Raw genomic sequence first — 14,112 nt, 5'->3', positions numbered from 1 at the left:
AGGAGATATGAAGACCTGGGGCTCTGTCCCCAGATGGAGCCACAGGACAGGCTGTGTCTAAGAAGGAAGTAACAGCAAAGGAAGCAAAGGAAGTACTAAATAGAAGCCTCTGAACAAAATGGCAGCGTCGAAGTTAAAGTTAGCATGCTGCCCTATGTCCTCTCAAGAGTCAGAGTTACATCCCAAGATAAAAAACTGAAAAAGGAAGTTCCAGAGACCCGGTAAGTCCCAAGTTATTGTGGTGAAGAACAGAGTCCACAAAGCTGCTCTTGAAATTCCAGACTTAACCTCAAAGAGCTCAAGTATCGAGCTAAGACTCTGCTCACTTAGAAGACCAAAGTCAGGTCTTCTATAGTCATGTGTAACACACAGCGGAGGACAGGTCAAATGCCACAGCACAAACTGAGAAGTGGGACTGACATGGAGCCATGACCTGGAAATGACGGGCTGTGAGCCTAATAAAGTGAAACCAGCAACATCCTCCGATGGCTAGAGTAAGACTCAAAGTCTCACACCACAATATCCAAAATGTCCAGCTTCCATTCAAGTTATTCGGCACATAAAGAACTCCTAGTCAACTTCCTGGGGCTACTGAAGTCATGGATCTTAGAAGAAAATCTACTTCTGTCCCTTTGCTAGTCCAGCATAATTCCTATGTCTAAATCTTATCCTTATATCCAAAGACAAATGTAGGTATCACCTCTCATCAAAAAAAGCCTCTCTTCACAGCCAATGGAGACCAGGACAGGAAACCACAACTAGACACAAAGCAGAGGTCAACAGATCATGGGGAGCCAGCCCCAATGGATACATCACAGCTCCTGGATCTATGGCTCAGGAAAGACTTCAAATCCTGAGAGTCAAAATACAGGATGCCTGCTGTAAAATAGTCTCTTGTTGAAACGGCTGCATACACAAGACTTGAACAATGGCAATATCCATGAACATGCTAAGGCAAAAGGGGGTAAAATCTCAAGGGGGTCCCTGTCAGCGTCCCCACAAATGCTACAGCCTACACAAGAGCTAAGGAGGAAATCGGGTTCAACAAGACTCCTAGCCTCTGACCCGAATAGTTTATTTTTGACATATTTAAGCACAGTACAACTTTGAAAAACAGTTTCCTTTTGGCAATGAATACAACAAAGCTTAAGGTACAGCTACAGTGAAACTCCTCTGCAAAGTACATGGGACCACTTTCATAAGAAGGAGCTCCACTGACTAGGAAACCATGCTCGGGAGTCTGGAGGATTCAGGTGAAGCCTGGTTCTACAGAACAGCCAAGATCACCAGGCTATTAACAACATCCACTCCAGCCTCCTGTGTGGAGAAGAGGTGTAAATCCCTTCCGTTGAAGAGAAAAGCCTTCGGGTGTAACACTCCTGGTTTCCCCAGTGCTGTCCATGAGCATGTGGTCCTCGTGCCCTTTTCCAGGCCCCACCCCTAGATAAAGAACTGCCAAGAGAGATAGAATTAGCCTCTCCTAGGGGTAAGCCTTCTAACTGGTTATCAAGCACCAAGTGGTCAGCCCTGAAACCACAGACTCACAGAAAAGAAAAACAGACTCATCAGGTCAGAGTCATATATTTATGCATAAATATACATATATATATATGTAACAGTGATAATCAAGAAAAAGAAGTTATCAATTTGAGAGTAATGGGGGACATGGAAAGAGTTAAGGGGTACTTGAGAGAGCTGGAGGGAGGAAAGGGGAAAGTTGATGTAATATATATATATGGCCAACAAGTCAGAACTCCCACCTGACTTCAAACCATCAAACGTGAAAAGATCCAATAATTTTAACACTCTCAAACCAAATGAAAAAGTTCAAGGTGAACAACAAGCAAACAAACCAAAGTAAAAAGAACACAATGGAAACTTCAGAACTGAAAGACACAATGTTAAAAACCTGAAAATTCTGCAACACAGCACCCGGGCAGCCAGAGAGAACAGGACACTTTGCTGCTGCACTTCAAGCCCAGGGACTCACGACTGCTAAGGAGACACTCTATTCTCTCTACACCTTACCCTTCAACCCAGCAGCACGATTTTCAAGTCGGAAAGATAAACAGTATCTATCCGAATCCTCCATTACAGTCAGAACCATCATTCCGTGACTCAATGAAGGAGAACTAAAGAATACAAGAGGTGACCGGAAGTTCCTCAGACTGAAGAGAGAGGATACAGATGACAAGTTGGCTCACGGAGAATGAAATAAATGCAAGGAATGAGTGACCAGGAGTGTTATTTCTCTACAACTCTTTTAAACTCGTTTAGTGGCGCTAAAGAGATGGCTCCGCAGTTAAGTGCATTAGTTGTTCTTCCAAAGGACCAGGGTTCGACTCTCACCAAGGGTATGGCACCTCACAACCATTTATGACACCAGTTCCAGAGGATTCAATGCCCTCTTCTGGCCTCCACAGGCTCCAGGCACGCAAGGGGTGTGTAGACATACACATAAGCAAAACACTCATACACTTAAAAGTAACAATAAATTTTTAAAATAAAAATTAAAAGTCAGGTAGTGGTACATGCTTTTAATCCCAGCACTTGGAGGGAGGGAGGCAGAGACAGGTGGATCTCCCTCTGAGTTTGAGGACAGCCTGGTCTACAGAGTGAGTTACTTCCAGGACAGCCAGGGCTACACAGAGAAACCCTGCCTTGAAAAACCAAGATAGATAGACAGACAGATAAATAAACAAAAATTAAATGTTTGGTGGTTGAAAGACAAAATTACAAAATTACCTGACATTTGTGGAGGGAAGGCCAAAATGGAGCAAAGCCCAGAACCCCAAATGGCTAGCCTTAGACTGCTATAACCTGACCCCCCAGAGTTTCAGCCCATACTCTGTGACCCAGGCCTTAGATCTGAACTGAACTTAGACAAACCAGGACCGCTCTTATGTGAACAGCCCATCTGTATACCAGGGACTGCACAACTGGGAACTGTATGCACAGTGGCCAACCCTGATCCCTCAGGACTGTACACAGCCTAAACTAGACTATATATTCCTTCACACTGGACAAATCACATGACAGGAAATAGCACACCAAGAAACTCAGCATAACCATATTAAGTGTTACTCCCAGGTGAAGAGCCTCCCAGCCCACTGACCTTCACCATAGGCAACACTCTGGCTATAACACAGCCAGCTGCCATTGCCCAGTGTACTCAGTGTTATGATTACTAATTTTGTCTGAAAGATAATTCATTCACTGCCTGCCAATCTCTTCTGTTACTATAGGGACTGACAGCCAGCACCCAGTCTACTATAATATAGGGTCTATATAAACGGCAATTATATAAATACATAGCATTGACTTATTTATATTGGTGTTAATGATCAAACCTAGGGTCTGCATAGGCTAAGGTCATACTTTATCACTAAGGTGTAGCCCATGTAAGTATGCAATTAATGTAACCACAAATAATATTTATATGCAATTATATAAGCTATATAAAATAACTATAACTTAAGAGAGTGTCAGAGAGTTAAACACACAGGCTTGACACAGCTAAAGATGGACCCTCATGATAAGCTTTGGACCCCATCTCTTGATTCATTTGTCAATACTGGGGAAACTAAGCTTCTGGCTGTTCAATAACCATGCTTGGAAACCAAAGTCAATGAGGCTGTATGGGCTAAAAAGGATAGTCAAATTCTGTGGTCAATGTCCTGTGAATGAGAGTTCCTGGAAAGAAGCTGTGTCTACAAAGGCTGACTGACTGATGAGACCTCCCATGATGTGCAGAGGTTGAGCTGTTGTAACTCTAGTGCTTAATTACAACTGATCTCAGGCACTCAGGCCTACTAAATAGCCTTCCCTTGCTCCACTGCTGGGTCAGACTCATCCCTTAAGAGTTACTCTAGGGGCTGGAGAGATGGCTCAGCGGTTAAGAGCACTGGCTGTACTTGCAGAGGTCCTGAGTTCAATTCCCCAGCAACCACATGGTGGCTCCCAACCATCTGTAATGAGATCTGGCGCCCTCTTCTGGCCTGCAGGAATACATGCAAACAGAACACATAATAAATAAATAATAAAACTTAAAAAAAAAAAAAGAAAAGAAAAATTAAAAAAAAAAAAAGAGTTACTCTAATGGCTGGGCATGGTAGCATATGGTAGCACATGCCTTTAATCCCAGCATTCAGGAGGCAGAGGCACACAGATCTCTGTGACTTCCAAGTCAGCCTCACCTCCACAGTGAGTTCTAGTATAGCGAGCACTATGTAGAGAGACCCTGATGTTTTTTTATTTTTATGTTCATTGGTGTTTTGCCTCCATGTATATCTGTGTGAGTGTGTAAGAGCCCTAGAACAGGAGTTACAGACAAGTGTGAGCTGCCATGTGGGTGCTATGAATTGAACCTGGGTCCTGTGGAAGAGGAGCCAGTGCTTTTAACTGCTGAGCTATCTCTCTAGCACCCCCAAACCCTTAAAAAATGTTAATCCAATTGGACATGTCAATCACCTGGCCAGATTTGCTGATTCACCTAAAGACATGATAAGGCCACGGGAAGAATAATCATCCCCTTCATGGGTTAAGGTACTTACATAACCAGAAGCTCCCCGCCCCCGTTCAGGGTAGTTGCTTGCAGATCGTCTCTGCTACGGCTGCTCATCTTTCTGAGTTGTGACATTTCCTTTTCTCCTATCTCTTCTTTGAACACCAGCCAAAATCCTAAGCAAGTTTTCTTTAACAGCTGTTTATATACATCCATTGCTGACCCTAACACAAAAAGAATTTTTTTCCATCTCTCTTCTCCCTGCCAACTGCCAAGATTTACAACTTGTCTGCCCTGTTGCTTTTTTGTGAACTCTAAGAAAATGGTTAGATCGTTCTTCTGAGTCTGTTTTTCAATTATTCTATTGAGATTAAGAAGTCACAAAGGAAACCCTAATTAACAGGGGGAAAGCAAGCCTATACGGTGGTAAGATTTCCACATTCTGTGACAGGGTAGAGAAATACCGGTCCTAACAGACTACAACAAGCTAATAGGCATGTACTTGGTAGTTTCTACAGCATCCACTAAAAGAAGGCTGAACAGTGTGAACAACGTAACTCAAGATTTAGGTTGGTGGAAGACTGTTTTCCTTCAATGCAAAGTCCTGGGTTTAACACCCAGCATCACCACCCCAAAACAGAATGTGGGGATGGGAGAGAGAGGAAATAACTATTAAATAGACACAATTTGGGATAAATTAAAATGGAATACTACAAACTTCAAATTCTAAAAGGCAGCAGAAACAGGGCCGACGGTGTAGCTCCGTGACCCAGAGCGCTTAGTACGCTCAAAGCCCTGACCTAAATGCTGGGCAACAAAATGAACTAACCAACAACAACACACAGCCAACAATGAGAGTAAAGAAACAAAGAAGAATTAAGAGAGGCTGTGTGCACACCTTTAATTCCAGCATTCCAGAGTAACAGGGAGGTGGATCTCTGGGTCTCTGTGAGTTTGAGGTCAGCCTGGTCTACATAGTAAGCAGCAAGCCAGTGAGGGCTACAAAGTGAGACCCTGGCATCATCATCATAAGAATAATCACAGCAACAACAATAAATCAGATTTAGGTCTAAATCTAAACATATCAATAATTACATTAACTATAAACACTCTTAAAAAAAAAAACGACAAAGATAATTAGATGGATCTCCTGGGTGAAAGGAGAACAGGAAGAAGAAAACCGGTAAGAACTAGTCAAATGGCAGCTGGGGTGGCTCTGGGCCGGAGCCTGCAGAAAAGGACATTACTGTGGCTAGACAGTGACCCTACATTATAAAGGAAGGAGCAATACCCCAAAGCCAGAACAATCCTAACTCTGTCTGCATCGAGTCCAAACACTTCAAACTCCACAGCAAAAATGGACAGAATTGGGAAGAGAACCAAGAAAATGAACAACTCCAAACTGGAGATTGACAGCAGGTCTGCTAGCAGCAGCCTGGGAGGCAGCCTGTCGCCCTGGCAACACACTGACTTCAAGGAAGGAGTAAATATCACAACTCCACCTCCTTAGAATTGGAAATAGTGTGTAAGAGCATCACAGGCACCCTTCCTCAAAACTGAAAGTGCCGTTCAAAAAGGCGGAGGCCCATCAAGGAAAAGCTGTCTCCTCCTGGCAAAGCATGAATATTTCATCGATTTTTTTTTCTTTTTTAAAAAATCTACTCTTACATAATTTTTAAAGAAAATCCTGTCTATGGCATATACAATTAGCCCCAGAAGCCCAATCTTTAATGCTTACAGACCCTGACTGCTAAGCCTGCCTGAAGCAGAACTTTCTCTGGTCTCGAAATTTCCCCTCTGTGAACACTGGCCAAAATTTTAAGCCAGTCTGCATGAGCACTCTGGGTATTCTCACGCTCTCTGAATGACCCATCCTCCCTGCCCCTGCCCGCCCCCCTCCCCGCCCCCACCATGTACACAATCTCCGGTCTCCATCGCTGAGTTTGTCTGCTTTCTTGAACTTTAATTCCAAAAGCATAGCTTCCTCTCTGGCTCTCAGTCTCCCTCCTCCCAGCAGCTGCTGAGAGCTCCACCTTGCTAGTCCTGTTTATTCTCCTCTAACTCTTACACAGGGTCTCTGTGTCCTTCCGAGAGAGCCAGCTTCCTTCTTCCACGTCCTTTATACAGCAGAAGGTGCGGTCCAGATTAAAGGCGGATCTTCCCACCTCAAAGATCTGGATTAGAAGTGGGTCTTCCCACTTCAAATGATTTAATTAAGAACAACCCCTCATCGGTGTGCCCAGCTGCTTGGGTTTTAGTTAATTCCAGATGTAGTCAAGTTGACAAAGAAGAGCAGCCATCACAAGTCCACCCCTTGTCAACCTGACAAACAATCATATTTCCTTATGTCAGGCTTAATTTCCAAATGAAAACAATAACCAGGTCATAATCATACCTAACATGATATAACTATCCCTTGTACAATGACAAACATTTTAGAAATTTAGAATAGATAGCGATGTCCCTTGAGGGATATTTTTTTGGTATCTCAAACTTAAATATGTTAGCCACTGATAGTCTTTCAATTGATGGTACATTACATGATAAAGAAATCAAGAAAAGGAAACACAAATAACTGTACAAACACATCCTTAACAAAACCAACACACATGTCAATTATAATCCTTGGGTCTGTAACTGGTCACGTGGTCTTAGCTGGTATTTGTAACTACCTTCCTCTACTACCCATTCTGTATTTCCTCCTCTTTGCATGCATCGTAGCAGGTCTAGGCTCTTTTCCTGGAGGAGTGACCCACACCTTCATTCCTGAAGGGTCTGTGCCCATTGTCATCCTGTCTGGATTAGGAATTTGTAGTTTACCTTTGATTAATCACAGGACACGGCAGCACCAAGAGATGATCTCCTTCACTCCAGACAGAATCCTTCTTATTGCCATGGTGGAGAGGCAATTCAATTTCCCCTTGGTGCTATGGATCAATCATTCCTCCTAACACTGTTATTCTTTCTTAGCCCATTGGCCTAAGGACGGCAGAAGACCATTCCAGTTCAAAGGAATATTGTGGCTCCAGGCAGTGCTCCCTCTTCTGGAACCAAAATGTCTAGGCCAGCAGAAGTTGAGATCACAAAACAGGAAGCAAAAATTTTCCTACTGGGTCACTAGGGATGATAGTGAGTGGAACTATTCCCTTTTCTAATCCTTGATTCCTGGACATATGGATCCTGGCTATGGGAAAAACTGCACTGGACGCAGATTCAAAGCATGTAACACTTCTCGAGAACTCCACTCCAGCTCTCCAGACTGTTGCCATCTAATTGGTGCTGTAACTATGTCTTCAAAAGGCCATTCCATCCTTCTGTCACGCCTGCGGCTTCAGAATGGTGGGGGACATGGTAAGACCAGCACATTACATGATTGTGGGCCCCACTGTCACACGTCTCTGGTTGTGAAGTGAGTTCCTTGATCAGAAGCCATACTGTGTGGAATACCATGATGGTGGATAAAGCACTCTGTAAATTCATGGGTGGTAGTTTTGGCAGAAGCATTATGCGCAGAAAAGGCAAATCCATAACCAGAATATCTAGTCCGGTAAAGACAAAGCATTGTCCTTTCTATGGAGTAAGTGGTCCAATGTAGCCAACCTACTATCAGGTTGCTGGCTGGTCACCCCAGGGAATGATGCCATATCTGGGGCTCAGTGATGGTCTCTGCTGTTGGCAGATTGGGCACTCAGTAGCATCTGTAGCCAGCCAGGTCAGGCTTGGTAAGTGGCAGTCATGTTGTCGAGCCCAGGCAAGACCCCCATCTCTGCCACCATGGCCACTTTGTGCATAAGCCCATTGGGCAATGACAGGGATGGATGGGGAAAGAGGATGACCCCAAACGGGTCATCCTATCTACATGATTACTGAACTACTCCTCAGCTGAAGTCACCTTTTGATGAGCATTTACATGGGACACAAGTATCTTCACATCCTTCCCCCCCATATGGAAAGATCTATCCACATACTTCTTACCCAGATGACTTTCTCACCAATTTTCCAACTCTCTGACCATCCAGAAAATCCACTGGTTACAGCCCATGAACTAGGGAACAATTGTGTATCTGGCCATCTCTCCTTCCCCTAAAAATGTATAATCATGTGTACTGCCTGAAGTTCTGCCCACCGTGAAGATTTCTCTTTGTCAGTATCTTTCGGGGTTGTCCCTGAAAGGGACTAGAATGCTGCAGCTGTCCACTTCTGGGTGGTGCCTCCTTAACAAGCAGAATCATCAGTAAACGAGGTTCTAGTCTTCTTTTCCTCAGTCAACTGATCATAGGGAACACCCCATGAGCCTACAGGTGCATTCTTGGCAGCAGATGGCATTGTAACAAGAGTAGAAGCCACAGGCATCGGGAAACTTTGTAATGAGTCTTTTTCTATCCCAACCAGCTCCCAAATAATGACACAGAGACTTTAATTATGAAAGCTCAGCCTATAGCTTAGGCTTGTTCCTAGCTAGCTCTTATAACTTAAATTAATCCATTTATATTAGTCTATGTTCTATCACATGGCGTTACCTCTCTTCCATCTTACACTTTCTGTTTCCTCTTCATGTCTCCTCACTTCTCCTGCACATCTAGATTCCTCCTCCTTTCTCTCCCTAAAAATCCTACCTATACATCTTGTCTAGCTATTGGTCATTCAGCTCTTAATTAAACCAATCAGAAGGCATCTTGGCAAGAACACATTTTCAGTGTACAAATATTCTTCAACAAAACTTCTTCACATCAAGATCTGTTCAAGCCTGAGTGTGTACACACACACACACACACACACACACACACACACACACACATATATCACTTCCATTTGATAATGGATTGCTGTTGTGCAATGATGTCATGGGTCAGGTAACACCCAGTTCAGGTTGCATGGTAACTTGGTAACCCACTGTCAAATGTTCAGTTTCCACTAAAGCCCAATAGCAGGCCAAGAGGTGTCTCTCAAAGGGAGAATAATTGTCTGCAGATGACGGTACAACCTTGTGTTGCAGAATGTTTAACTATGTAAAGATGTGTTGCATTTGTTTATGTTGCAGAATACTTGTTTAACTATGTAAAGATGTGCTGCATTTGCTTAATTATGTAAAGATGTGTTGCTCTTTCACCTTGCCTGCCTAAGGCACCCGAATGGTCTAATAAAAAGCTGAATGGCCAATAACAAGGGAGGAGACAGACATAGGTGGGACTTCAGGCAGGGAGAGTAAGTAGGAGGAGGAATTTAGGGAGAGTAAATAGGAGGAGGTATAGGCTGAAGAAGAAAGAAAAGGAGATGACAGACAGACGCCAAGGGCCAGACAGACAGACACAGAGGAAGCAAGGAAGTAGGACATAGAGAATGAAAGAAAGGTAAAAGCCCCGAGGCAAAACACAGATGAATAGAAACAGGTTAAATTAAAGTGGGACAAAGCTAAAGCCGAGCATTCATAATTAATAATAAGTCTTCCTGTCTTTATTTGGGAGCTGGTTGGAGGCCCAAAGAAAATTCCAACTACAGCCTTGCTCCAAAATCCCAAAGGCCTCTTCTGTGACTCACCTATAGGGGCCTGCTACAGGCTCCAAACAGCATCCCTCTCTGCCACTGACACCTCAAGTACCATCGGGTCTGCTGGATCACATGGTCCAAGTGGCAGAGCAGCCTGCACAGCAGCCGGGACTGTTGAAGAGCCTTCTCCTGTTCCAGGCCCCACTCAAAGCTAGCAGCTTTAGTAGTCCCATGCTATATATGAGCCAGAGTAACGCATCCAAATGAGAAATGTTCTGTCTAAACTTTGTGCTTCTTTCTTGGTGGTGGGAGGAGCCAGGTGCAATAACTTTTCCTTCACCTTAGAAGGAAAATCTCTGCATGCCCCACACCACTGGACTCCTAAGAATTCCACTGAGGCAGAAGGTCCTTGAATTTTGGTTGGATTTATTTCCCATCCTCTGACATACATATGTGCTACCAATAAGTTCAAAGTGGTTGTTACCTCCTGTTCACTTGGTCCAATCAGCATAATGTCTTTAATATAGTGCACCAATGTGATATCTTGTGAAAGAGAAAGATGACCTGCTGTGGATGATTGATTGACAAATAAAACACTGATTGGCCAGTAGCCAGGCAGGAAGTATAGGCAGGACTAGCAGACAGGAGAATGGGGAGAACAGAAAGGCGGGGAGAAGGAGACACCAGCCTGCCGTCCAGGGAGCATGATGTAAAGGCAGCAGATAAAGCCACGGAGCACGTGGTAACATATAGATTAACAGAAATGGGCTGAGTCTAAGAGTAAGAGCTAGATAATGGTAGGCCTGAGCTAATGGCCGAGCAGTTTAAATAATATAAGCATCTGTATGTTTATTTTATAAGTGGGCTACGGGACTGCCAGGGTTTGGCTGGACCGGAGAGAAAAACTCTAGCTACAATGACCAAGATTCCCTCTTACTAAGTTATGACACAGGGGAGGAGAGTGAATATATCCTAGAGGTAAAACTGTGAAGGTATACTGCTGGCCTTGCTAACTGAAAGCAAATTGCTTCTGGTGGTCCTTATGGACAGGTACTGAGAAAACGGCATTTGCTAGATCAACAGCTGCATACCATGTACCAGGAGATATGTTAGTCTGCTCATGTAAGGACACCACATCTGGCACAGCAGCTACAATGAGTCACTACCTAATTGAGTTTTCAATAGTCAACTGTCATTCTCCTTGATCCATCTGTCTTCCGCACAGGCCAGACAGGAGAGTTAAAGGAGATGTGATGGGAACCACCACACCTGCATCTTCCCAAAAGTCCTGATGCTGGCACTCATTTCTGCAGTTTCTCCAGGGATGCGATGCTGTTTTGGATTCACCATTTTCCTTGGCAGAGGCAACTTAAAGACTTCCATTTAGCCTTTTCAACCATATAGCCCTCACTCCACAGGCCAGGGAGCCAATGTGATAATTCTGCCAATTTCCAAGTATATCTATCCCAATTATACATCCTGGGGCTGGGAATAACCATAGGATGCGTGCAGAGACCTACTGGATCTACCGTGAGTTGGACTTCGGCCAAAACTCCATTAATCACCTGGCTTCCAGAAGCTCTGACTTTCACTGGAGGGCCCCAATGTCTCTTGGGATCTCTTGGAATCAGCATCAATTCTGAACCAGTATCTAATAGACCCTGGAAAGTTTGACTGTTCCCTTTCCCGAGTGTACAGTTATCCTTGCAAAAGGTCATAGGTCCCTCTGGGGAAGGACTGGAGAAAGGCTAATAAAACTTTGTAAAGCTGTTATTTTTCTATCATAGGTCCTGTCCTGCTTCTGAGTGTTTAGGGTCACCATGGCTATCTTTAAGTATTTTATCAAGGTCCTTTCTCAGAGGATCCTGGCCATCCCTTCTTTCTAGAGAGTCTATAAACTGGCTTAAATCTGGAAATTGTTTACAGGCCAAGATTCCCTTTGGCCACAATCCAACAGGCCAAGAAGAAAATGCCCCCACAGGCTTGCTTACAGTTTCATCTTACAGAGGCAGTTTCTGCAGTTTCTCAGTTCAGATCTTGGTCCTCCACTTTTTCTCAGACGCTTTCTTATTGTATCGTAGTTTGCTCTGTTTTTTTTTTTTTTTATATTTTTGCAGTGCTGTGCTTCTTTACAGTTCTTTGGTGGTGTTTCTTTTTTGTTTTTTTTTTTTGTCCGCTATCTTGCCGTATGCATCAGTATATAAGAGTATATCCCAGCAGTTCAGATGCCTCTAGACGTAGATGCGTGACATAAAACTAGCCAGCACGGATGCCACAATATGAACGTCCCACAGTAAAATTACACATATTTGGAACAACTCTTATTCCTGGTGGTTCTACCAATAAGCAGCTGACAGTTTAATGACAGAAGCAGACACATAAATGTCTACCCCTTGGGTCTGGGCAAGGCAGCACATCATGTGTGAACAGAGAGAATCGGAAAGTCCATGTTAGGACGGTGCATGAAGGTGGCCGGCCACCTGCAAGCCAGCGTTAAAGGCCTGAATCAAAACAATCCTTCCGGCTGCCTTGACCTCTGACCTCCAGCCTCCAGAACAGCGAGAAGGTAAGTTCCCACTGATCTCTGGTATTCTGTATGACAGTCCTCACAAACACACACAGAATCACCCAGGCAGGTCCAGTTCGGCTGTCAGGTAAAAAGAACATGCAATAGCATTTTGCTAGTTAGGAAAACAACACGTGCTCGATCCAGAAAAGGCGTGCTGCTATAGGAAGCAACCACCTGCTCGGGCATGACATGTGAAGTCTGGCACTCCACCTGTCCAAGCTATAGGTGCTCTTGCCTCCTCGGGCCCTGAACTGACTGACCCACCAACAGCACGCCCTTTGGTGGTTTACGTGATTAAGAGGTATTAAGGATGCTTTGCTGCTTTGACTGCATCCTATAGGCAGCAGTTCCATGCTCACATGTGTTTCTAAATCCTACACTTCCTAAGTTACAGAAATGAATTTAAATATAATATTGGACCTATGTTTTAATAAGTCATCACTTCATAAATGTTATAAAGTGTTCTAAGTATCTTCTCAGTGATTTTCCAAGTTAATCACTAAAGTATTCATGGCTCAGGAGATCCTTGCTCTGGGAGGCAAGATGGTTGCCTGCATAGAGCAAGCTATCAGCATTCTGTGAGAGATCCACAGTAGTTTTGAGTCTGGAGCTGTACACTACGTGTCCACTTCACTTCACTGACTGATGAAGGGACCACAGGTGAGCATCAGAAGGCACCAGGCACCCTGCAGGGTATCACGGGCAGAGAGGAGGCTGAGTTTCTCAGTGTGCCCCCAGAAAGGGACGTGAGTGTTCACAGGCTGGCGGTGTCGTGGATGCTGAGCATCTTCCCTCTGCCTGTCCCCACGGACCACTCCTTAGAGTCATGTTCTCAAAAACTCATTCTCATAGCCACACCCACGGTGGGGTCATCCCAGTATACTGATAAGATAAGCAGAGTGATGCTCAGAGGCCAACAGCTCAAGGGAGAGCCCTGGGCATAGAGCAACACAGTCACACACACAGACACACACACACACATACACACACACACACACGGACACACACACACACGGACACACACACAATCTGTGCTAGATAATGTGTGTCTGTTTAGGGCTGAGCAACTGGACTTGTGGGGTCAAGGCCAGAGTTAGTGGACAGAACTGGCCCAGGCCTGTGGGTCAGGAAAGAGGCAGGGCAAAGCTAGAAGAGCAGACCAATCCACAGGAGTTGCCAGCAGCACAAAACGAAGAGTCCTGCGGTTCTCCTCCACCCCGGCTCCTCCTGTAGATCTGGAGGGCTGTGAGTAAGGCAGGCCTAGTGGATAAACACAAGCCACACCCACACCCTAAACAAGCTGTCTCACGAGAGTGCTTGCACCAATGTATGAAATGCAGCTTTGGGAAGTTCCATCCAACCCTGAGGCTACACACTATGCTCAAAGCCCAACATTTACCATTCTACGGCTCTCAAACTCACCAGCCCTGTGAGCCACCCTGTGATCCATAATGTCAGTACCCAAGGGAAAAATGAAATTACTTTTGCAAACTTTAACAGTTAACCTCATTGTAAAACAAAGAACAGTGAATAATTAAAGGCATTTTTTGCT

General features: G+C 44.4%; 1 protein-coding gene across 1 annotated transcript in view; it reads right to left on the bottom strand.

Moving 5' to 3' along the window:
• The window catches only part of Cyfip1 (cytoplasmic FMR1 interacting protein 1), a 94,364-nt gene that overhangs the window by 61,801 nt on the left and 18,451 nt on the right, over positions 1-14,112 (bottom strand).

This window comes from Peromyscus leucopus, chromosome 1 (assembly GCF_004664715.2).
Source record: "Peromyscus leucopus breed LL Stock chromosome 1, UCI_PerLeu_2.1, whole genome shotgun sequence".
In the NCBI taxonomy this organism is placed as follows: Eukaryota; Metazoa; Chordata; class Mammalia; order Rodentia; family Cricetidae; genus Peromyscus; species Peromyscus leucopus.
The sequence above is the reverse complement of the archived record's forward strand: the minus strand, read 5'-3'. Positions and strand labels throughout refer to the sequence as shown.